Here is a 10,666-nt window from a genome sequence, read left to right on the forward strand (position 1 = left end):
TTGCTGCCGTCGCCGGAAAAGTATGCCGGTAAGGGTTTTATTTGAGGTTTCTGCCTTTTTGGATTTTGAGAAGGTTTTAACGCTACGCAGCTTTTATAGTTGATCCACCGGAGTTTCTGGCCGCTGCCGGAGCTGTTGCCGGGCCTGTTCGAAATCGCAACTGCTTCGTGTTGTTATTCCGGTAAGAAATTATGTTTCGAAAAGCCTCGCGTTAGTTTTCGGTTGTATTTGGTTAATAAATGAGTTTTGGTAACGAGGGGTCGAGTCCTGATTATTATATGTTGCGATTAGTGTTGCTATGGTTATTGCGAAAGTGGCTGGGAGCTGAGGTTTTGGTTGTCGGTGATTTCGAGTTGAGGCGGAAAGGACTCCGTGAGACGTTTGGGTTATGGTTTGCGTTTTGAGGTAGGGGCGCTTTCCAAAAACTATGTTTTAATTATTGGAATTATTACATATGGATACTGTTGTGAGATATTGTGTATTCGGTGATTGTATTTGCCTTATGTGTTATTTGATTGACTCGAGTGATTATGAATGTTGGTTTGGTTGAATTGTTCTGTGGCTTTGTGAAATGTAATGTTTTGAAGTGATTCTTTAAAGATTTAAAATCTGAGTTTAATCCATTGAGGATTGATTTGATTTGAGTCAATTATTTGATGATGTGAAAAGTCGAATGCACTTTTGAATTCAGCCTGGTTTACTTTAATTGACTGGATCTTGGACAAATGATTTGTTACTGAACCATTTCTTTAAAGCTTTGGAAATGAGTTAAATCGGTTGATATTGAGTTGATTTTGAAATGGTTTTCTTGAGATATGCCACTGAGGTGACGGTTGGATTTAGCTTGCTTTGAATCGATTTCTGGTTTTGAGCTGTTGAAAAGGAATGAGAAACGGTTTAGTTGGGACCCGAACCGGGTGGCAAAAGTCCAAGTTTTAGGGGAGGTGCTGCCGAAATTTCTACAAAATCCTAGTCTTGTTTAAAAAGTCATTTAAAAAGGATTGGGTTTGAGAAGTTGTATTATTTGATTTATTAAGAGAATATTTATATTTTCAAGCTTAATTTATTTAGTGAACTTTATGCCTTGAGTTTGACTTATTTAGAAATGAACTATTTTTACCGTTTGAATCATTGAAGGAAAGAATGATGCTCTAATATTGATTTCAATATAAAAAGGAGCTTTTAGTGATTTCAAAGGAATCTAGACTTTTGATTGAGTAATTAAGTTTGAGGCATTTTGGAGGAGTTAGAAAAATGGGTTCCAAAAAGAAACCTGAAAGTGGTTTGATACAAATGAACCGGTCCCTTTTCAAATGAGTTGATTTTTGGACTGGGTTGGAACTTGTGATTTTGTATGGTCGGTTTCATAATAAATTCAGTTTTATTTACTTGAACCGAGAATCCATGATTTTAAGAGTTTCAATGAATTTTAAGGAATTGATATGGGTTGACCTTCCCTAAGGACTTGGGACTCTGCCGAGAAACTTTTGTTATAAAATCCCATTGTTGGATGGGTGATTTTGAATGTCTCAAAGAGATTTTTAACTCGCCATGATTATGGAAGTTTTGGAAAGAGGGTGCTGAGAGTGGCATTGTTTTTAAAAAGGGGAATTTACCTTGAGTAAAAGTGGCTTATGAGCCTGAGATGATTTGAGAAATGAGACCTTTAAAGCCAAGGCTGAAAAGAGTTGAAATTTGATTTCAAAGTGAAATGAATTGAGGAAATGATTTATGGCTTAAATGCCGATTTCATGAATTTGATGATTTTGAATGTGGAAGTGCTGTTTTGTTGAGAGTCGGGATGGCTATGTATGATTATGAATAATGGCTAGTTCTGGATTGAACTGTGAGCCGGATGGCTGAGTTATTGCCGGGTTACGGCAAGGCCATTATGGATTATGGCTGAGTATAAATGCATATATGATAAATGAATGAATATGATAAATGAATAATGATGGAAAATGTTGAATGTAAGTATGCTTGTGTTTTCTCTCTGGTTGTAAGGGTGACAAGGCACCGATACCCTCTAATGGCGACAGGGCACAGATACCCTCTAATGGCGACAGGGCGCAGATACCCTCTAATGGTGACAGGGCACATATTCCCTCTAATGATATTAATGCGCAACAGAGAGACTGTGCCCGGATTAGCTACCGGACACGTCGGGTTGGCTTGATAACCGACAGATGATATCATCAGCCACTAGGGACAGGCATGCATCATATGCATTTATGTGACATTGGTTGGGTGTGCATATTATACTTGGTTTGCCTATGTGATTAATTGCTAACTGTTCTACTTGCAATAACTATTTGTTTGTGCTTGAATCTTCCTATTTGTGTTTGCTACTGGGACTCTGTTGGACTGTGGTGATTGGTTGTTGGTTGGATTTGTTTGGGCCTAGGGCCGTGGTTGGAATGAGATGAATCGATGGTTGATTTTGGTTGTGTTTCTGGTTTGGAATAAAATATGAAAGGTTATTTTGGTTTTGCATAGATAAACCGTTTTGAAAGGCTTTTGAGTTTTTGAGAATTGAACGGTTCTTCTTTCAAAAAGATTTTTAGACTTTACTTTTATTGTAAACCGTTGTTTTTGAAAAGAGGTATAAAACAGTTATTAATCACTGGTACGGTTTATCTTCACGTATCCTATTACAGTAATTCCTAAAAACCCTCTACTGAGAACCCTTTCGAGGATGATGTTCTCATCCCCCCTATATTTTTCCCCTTTCAGTATATGGGCGCTGAAGTCTCGAAGAGTTTAATTAGTTGTTGTTGTGATGCTCTGTATTGCTTTAGATTATTTATTGTACCCTCGCCTTTATCTTGATATATTCTGTGAGAGGGTTAGGAATTGTATTGGGTAATGCTTGTAATATTATTTATATATATGTGTATATATATATGGATGTACTCTTTATGAGTTTTGTAAGTTGCATGGTATCTATGGATGTATGTTATCGGATGAAAGTATTTTTGGGAGCGGTTTCGCGGTTTAAAGTTTTAAACAGGCTCATATTTTAGTATTAAATATTATAAGTGCCGTCGCAATGTCCGAGCTATCAGAGTAGCGCAGCCGGAAGCGTGAGCTTTGGTAGTTAGGGTGTTACATTATGGTATCAGAGCAGTTCTTCCTGTAGAGCCTGAGGAATGGACTGACTATGCTTCAATTGCATACTCTGATCGTTTGTCATGTATTAGGTCTTGTCGAATGACGAGAATTAGAGTTTTATGCACATGACGATCTAATGATTAATGGTGTTAGTCTTGCATTGCATAATTCTTGGTATTAAGTTTGGCCGGCTTAATACTAGTGAATTGTGTATATGAGAGCACTAATGGGTTGTCATAGATGATATGCGAGTTTTGAGTAAAGCGAATCGTGGGTTTTGGGAACGTTGGAAACTATTTCTCGAGGCTATTCATTTGTGTGTCTTGAAATTCTATTCGAGTCGACTTGTTCTTTCATATCCTAACTTGAAGTTCTTGTTTGCTACTCCTCTTGAAAAGTAATTGGATGTTTCCACTCTATTTCTCTATTCATATGTATTATTGTTTGATCTCAATTGCATATGCTTGTTTGGAATCCTTGTTGCATCTGTCTTTCTCTATTTGAGTTCTTCCTAATTCAAATATTCCTTGATATAGCTTTGAACTTATCTTAATGCGCTGTGCCTTTTAAATCTGGATTCCGAGTCCATTATTGAGAAATTATTGATTAAGTTTTTCTCTTGTTTGACAGTGATTACAGCCAATTTTGAGGTTTTATAAAAATTGCTGTTGATTAGATATATACTTATCTATATATGAAACTTTGAGATCTCTTATACAGTTTAACAACTATTTATCTCTAATACCTCGCCTGTACTTTTACTGGTTTACGAAATTGCACTTACTTTAAAAGTAAATTGACTTTCTAGTAATTTTACTATAGTTCCAATGCACATCTTCAATTGATTATGTATTTGGGGTATTTTTCCTAGAAAGAAAGGGAATTTCTTGCGGTTGAGTTTCATTTGATAAACCTTACTTAATTCATTTTGATTTGAGTCTGATTTAGCATACTACATGGTTTATGCCATTGTTGTTCTTTTGAAAATGTTGGACTCATAGCTTTCTTCTTATGAACGAACTCGTTCCTTCTTAAGCTTTTCACCTCTATGAATGTCATACGTGATTTTGTTTTTAACTAATCTTTTACATCTTGTGAACATTACCATTGATATTGGTTTGTCCTCTCTTGTGAATCTCATCCTTACGTGAGTCAGTTGGATTCGTTTCAAGTTAGTGCATTGTTTATTCTCTCATTATCTCTATAAGAGTTTTTAGTAAAAAAATTATCCTTGAGAAATTACAAATGATTGAGTTGTCTTTTCTATGACTTTTGTATTCTTTTGGATCAATTTAAAGCTTGTTTGATGTTTCATGCCTAGTGGATCTTGTTTGAACTATCTTAGTTTAAGATCCTTTCTTGCATGTCTTGATTCCTTTTTAGTACATCTTAAACTCCTTGAATATCCTTCTGAGATGGTGATTTCAAGAACACTTTTGGAGTCTTGTTTTGAACCTTTTAAAGAAGTTTTGAATTCTCTTGTAAGAAGTTTTAAACGGAATTTATTTTCTGTTGCTTGATTGAAATTGAAACCATTATTCAATTATGGCGAAGTCAATTTAAAGTTGGCATGCGCTATTCTAAATGAGGTTTTAGAAAGCTCCCTTGTTTAGTGGAAATTGGTTCGTTTGTAATGCACTACTTATTTCCTTTACCAAATTGTAAGCAAATTTTTATCTCGGAGTTTCTTTTCTAAAAAGAGTTTAACTCCCTCTTTCGCACTTGCTATGAATGTTATACACGCTTGTTTGAATATGAACTTTGAGAATTTTTGAACAAGCATTTGATTACTTTCGCATTTTTATGAATTTCTTTTGGATTGAGTAGGGCACCTAACTATCCTTCTGAAATATTTGAGGAAATATTTTAGCCTTTAGTCAAACCCGTGTGCACTTTGTTTTTAGAACTCTACAAAATCTACTTCAACATGAACTTGCATTAAAGCAAAGCCACGATTATGCTTTTGTTACTCTCTTGAAGGATGTTGTTACTTAACCTTTCTTTTAGACTGCGAAGTAGTTTTTCCGCAAGTTTCGGTTCCTTTATGAACAATGTATTCGGAAGTATTTTAATTATGCTCTCGAGTTCTGTGAGTTTTGTCTCGGGTCTGAGATATTCTTTTCTGTAAACCTCATACTTCTTCGACTCAGCTTGAAATTGTTTCAAACTAATGCGCTGATTTTCTGCTTATTGGTCTTATTGAATTTCTTTGATCCAAGGGTTATCTTTGAAGTTGTCAATTGATTTATTTCTAGCAAACTTCATTGCTTGAGCGTCTTTGTTTATCTGGAAATTGGATACATTCCCTCAAATCTATGAGTAGTATCCTTGACATTTGACTCTCCTTTCTAAATCTTGTATCCTTCTGAGTAGACTCGAGAATTGTTTTGATATCACGTGTGATCTGTAGACGTAGTAACGCGATGCGTTAGTTCTTTAAGATGTGATATGTGCATACGGAAGTTGAAACGGTAGGTGTGCAACGTTACGAGTTGTGGGTGTTTTGTTCGTTGTGAACGTATTTGCAGTTGTCAGGCTTATGATCGAATATGGGGGTTGTAAAGTGCTTGATGGAGTTGGAAAGTTGAAGCTTTGAGGTTGATATGAGATTAGTGTGCGGATGTTAAGCACGTCATTTTAACCCCATCCTGTTTTATAGCCTTTGATGCTTTGCCCTAATATCACATGATTGACCCATGTTATCTTTTGCATTGAGCCTACCTTGTAACGTTTGCTTTGCAATCACACTCTTACCATTGCACCCTTATGCATATGACGATCAAAGTATTTTTAAAATCGTATATATATATGATTATATTTTGAGATATTTTTGCTTCTTCCTTAAATGTGTTCAAGGGTGAACTGTTATGGAATTTCTTTCATTTTGTATCAATTTTCGAGGGCGAAAATTTTTATAAGGTGGGTAGAATGTAAGACCCAGAACTTTTGAAAAGTCTTATTATGATCAAGTCTCAAATCATATAGTTATTTATAGCCTTAATTTCAGAGATTATTTTATTAAGGATAATTAAGGCAAGTTTTGATTTATTGAACTTGAGATAAGTTATGATTATTATCCAATTTTATAATTATTGGATTATTTTCCATATTTAAATTATACAGTTGATAGTTATGAAATAATAAGAATTTTATATGATTTGGACTAAGTAATTAATATTTTAAATATTAATACTGCTATTTTAGAAAATGAAGAAATTAAGTATATTATTTCTAATTTTTAGATTTGGGCATTTTATTGAAAATAATTTATGAAAATGATGAACAAATAGTATTTTCTACATAAAATTAGTGTTGGATTTAATTTGGGTTTCAATTATTATACTATCCTCAATTTATGTGAAATTACGAAATTACCCCTAGACCTAATTTACCTAAACCCTAACCCGGTTACCACTCTCTCTAACCCTACAGCCGCAAAAAAAAAAAATCCCTCCCCAACACTCAGCAGCAGCAACGCTGCAATGAGGGGGGAAAACACACACACAGCCTCCCTTCTTGAACCAAAGAAAAGAACGAAGCAGAGAGGGAAAGGGAGACTGAGTCGCGGTGGAGGAGAGGAGGAGGGAGCTTGCCGTCGCGCCACCATGCCACCACCTCACGCCTTGCCCCCGTGCCTCACACCTCACCGCCACCATACGAGAGGCTCCATGGCCTTTGCTGTCGAGCTCGCGGGTGGGAGAAACAGAGAGACGCGATGGATGTGAGGAGGAGGAGCTAGCGTCGCTGTTGAACGGTGCTGAGCCACCGGAGCCGTTGCCTCGCCGTCGTGCCTTGCCCCTGTTGCCGCGCGAACAGAGGAGAATGGGGGACCTAGAGAGAAGGGGCGACGAACGAAGCCATCGCTGGGACCTTGGCCACCGCTGCCAGAGGCATGGAGGAAGGGAGAGCAGTGGTGCATTCAGCTGCGTCACCACCGCGCCTTACCTCGCCGCCGTTGACCTATCTGCAGTCCACTGCCGCCAGAGCTCCTTGGCCTCGCCACAGAAGCTGCCTTCGTCGGTACCGTTGGAGGCACGAATGGAAGAAGAACGCGCACGAGGGAGCTTGCAGAGAGGGTGATGCGCGATGGTAGTAGGTTATTCCGCCGCCCTTGCTGCCGTCAGAAGCTGTCGCCACGACCGTCGGCCTCCTAGCCGCCGCAGTGGTTGGAGTCCACTGTGTACGGTCGCCGGAGAAGTCGTTGTGGCTGCTGAAACCACCGCCAAAGCTCCAGGCTGAGCTTCTGCCACGTGAGACCTTGCTGCCGTCGCCGGAAAAGTATGCCGGTAAGGGTTTTATTTGAGGTTTCTGCCTTTTTGGATTTCGAGAAGGTTTTAACGCTGCACAGTTTTTATAGTTGATCCACCGGAGTTTTTGGCCGCCGCCAGAGCTGTTGCTGGGCCTGTTCGAAATCGCAACTGCTTCGTGTTGTTATTCCGGTAAGAAATTATGTTTCGAAAAGCATCGCATTAGTTTTCGGTTGTGTTTGGTTAATAAATGAGTTTTGGTAACGAGGGGTCGAGTCCTGATTATTATATGTTGCGATTATTGTTGCTATGGTTATTGCGAAAGTGGCTGGGAGCTGAGGTTTTGGTTGCCGGTGATTTCGAGTTGAGCGGAAAGGACTCCGTGAGACGTTTGGGTTATGGATTTGCGTTTTGAGGTAGGGGTGCTTTCCAAAAACTATGTTTTAAGTATTGGAATTATTACATATGGATACTGTTGTGAGATATTGTGTATTTGGTGATTGTATCTACCTTATGTGTTATTTGATTGACTCGAGTGATTATGAATGTTGGTTTGGTTGAATTGTTGTGTGGCTTTGTGAAATGTAATGTTTTGAAGTGATTCTTTAAAGATTTGAAATCTGAGTTTAATCCATTGAGGATTGATTTGATTTGAGTCAATTATTTGATGATGTGAAAAGTCGAATGCACTTTTGAATTCAGCATGGTTTACTTTAATTGACTGGATCTTGGACAAATGATTTGTTACTGAACCGTTTCTTTAAAGCTTTGGAAATGAGTTAAATCGGTTGCTATTGAGTTGATTTTGAAATGGTTTTCTTGAGATATGACACTGAGGCGACGGTTGGATTTAGCTTGCTTTGAATCGATTTCTGGTTTTGAGCTGTTGAAAAGGAATGAGAAACGGTTTAGTTGGGACCCGAACCGGGTGGCAAAAGTCCAAGTTTTAGGGGAGGTGCTGCCGAAATTTCTACAAAATCCTAGTCTTGTTTAAAAAGTCATTTAAAAAGGATTGGGTTTGAGAAGTTGTATTATTTGATTTATTAAGAGAATATTTATATTTTCAAGCTTAATTTATTTAGTGAACTTTATGCCTTGAGTTTGACTTATTTAGAAATGAACTATTTTTACCGTTTGAATCATTGAAGGAAAGAATGATGCTCTAATATTGATTTCAATATAAAAAGGAGATTTTAGTGATTTCAAAGGAATCTAGACTTTTGATTGAGTAATTAAGTTTGAGGCATTTTGGAGGAGTTAGAAAAATGGGTTCCAAAAAGAAACCTGAAAGTGGTTTGATTCAAATGAACCGGTCCCTTTTCAAATGAGTTGATTTTTGGACCGGGTTGGAACTTGTGATTTTGTATGGTCGGTTTCATAATAAATTCAGTTTTATTTACTTGAACCGAGAATCCATGATTTTAAGATTTTCAATGAATTTTAAGGAATTGATATGGGTTGACCTTCCCTAAGGACTTGGGACTATGCCAAGAAACTTTTGTTATAAAATCCCATTGTTGGATGGGTGATTTTGAATGTCTCAAAGAGATTTTTAACTCGCCATGATTATGGAAGTTTTGGAAAGAGGGTGCTGAGAGTGGCATTGTTTTTAAAAAGGGGAATTTACCTTGAGTAAAAGTGGCTTATGAGCCTGAGATGATTTGAGAAATGAGACCTTTAAAGCCAAGGCTGAAAAGAGTTGAAATTTGATTTCAAAGTGAAATGAATTGAGGAAATGATTTATGGCTTAAATGCCGATTTCATGAATTTGATGATTTTGAATGTGGAAGTGCTGTTTTGTTGAGAGCCGGGATGGCAGTGTATGATTATGAATAATGGCTAGTTCTGGATTGAACTGTTAGCCGGATGGCTGAGTTATTGCGAGTTACGGCAAGGCCATTATGGATTATGACTGAGTATAAATGCATATATGATAAATGAACGAATATGATAAATGAATAATGATGGAAAATGTTGAATGTAAGTATGCTTGTGTTTTCTCTCTGGTTGTAAGGGTGACAGGGCACCGATACCCTTTAATGGCGACAGGGCGCAGATACCCTCTAATGGCGACAGGGCGCAGATACCCTCTAATGGTGACAGGGCACATATTCCCTCTAATGATATTAATGCACAACAGAGAGACTGTGCCCGGATTAGCTACCGGACACGTCGGGTTGGCTTGATAACCGACAGATGATATCATCAGCCACTAGGGACAGGCATGCATCATATGCATTTATGTGACATTGGTTGGGTGTGCATATTATACTTGGTTTGCCTATGTGATTAATTGCTAACTGTTCTACTTGCAATAACTGTTTGTTTGTGCTTGCATCTTCCTATTTGTGTTTGCTACTAGGACTCTGTTGGACTGTGGTGATTGGTTGTTGGTTGGATTTGTTTGGGCCTAGGGCCGTGGTTGGAATGAGTTGAATCGATGGTTGATTTCGGTTGTGTTTCTGGTTTGGAATAAAATATGAAAGGCTATTTTGGTTTCGCATAGATAAACCGTTTTGAAAGGCTTTTGAGTTTTTGAGAATTGAACGGTTCTTCTTTCAAAAAGATTTTTAGACTTTACTTTTATTGTAAACCGTTATTTTTGAAAAGAGGTATAAAACAGTTATTAATCACTGGTACGGTTTATCTTCACGTATCTTATTACAGTAATTCCTAAAAACCCTCTACTGAGAACCCTTTCGAGGATGATGTTCTTACCCCCCTATATTTTTCCCCTTTCAGGATATGGGCGCTGAAGTCTCGAAGAGTTTAATTAGTTGTTGTTGTGATGCTCTGTATTGCTTTAGATTATTTATTGTACCCTCGCCTTTATCTTAATATATTCTATGAGAGGGTTAGGAATTGTATTGGGTAATGCTTGTAATATTATTTATATATATGTGTATATATATATATATGGATGTACTCTTTATGAGTTTTGTAAGTTGCATGGTATCTATGGATATATGTTATCGGATGAAAGTATTTTTGGGAGCGGTTTCGCGGTTTAAAGTTTTTAACATGCTCATATTTTAGTATTAAATATTATAAGTGCCATCGCAATGTCCGAGCTATCAGAGTAGCGCAGCCGGAAGCGTGAGCTTTGGTAGTTAGGGTGTTACACATATCACTTTCCCAAAACCATCCTCAATGAAATAAGGGAAGACCAAAGGGCTACGAGGGAAGAACAACAAAGACAAAGGAGTGACATTGAAGAGATCAAGCACTACATTAGGTCCTCAAGGAGGAGTACTAGCCGCCACCATTAAAGATGGATTTGTTCTCTTAATCTCCTTTTCTTATGTGAT

General features: G+C 37.6%; 1 long non-coding RNA gene across 1 annotated transcript; it reads left to right on the plus strand.

The window, feature by feature from the left end:
* The first annotated feature begins 6,529 nt into the window (after window positions 1-6,529).
* LOC112777648 (uncharacterized) lies at window positions 6,530-10,352 on the plus strand. Its single transcript, XR_003190531.3, has 4 exons — window positions 6,530-7,397; window positions 7,469-7,550; window positions 7,684-7,774; window positions 10,101-10,352. It is a non-coding gene; the product is annotated as an uncharacterized lncRNA (long non-coding RNA).
* The last annotated feature ends 314 nt before the right edge of the window (window positions 10,353-10,666 follow it).

This window comes from Arachis hypogaea, chromosome 19, assembly GCF_003086295.3.
Source record: "Arachis hypogaea cultivar Tifrunner chromosome 19, arahy.Tifrunner.gnm2.J5K5, whole genome shotgun sequence".
Taxonomy (NCBI): Eukaryota; Viridiplantae; Streptophyta; class Magnoliopsida; order Fabales; family Fabaceae; genus Arachis; species Arachis hypogaea.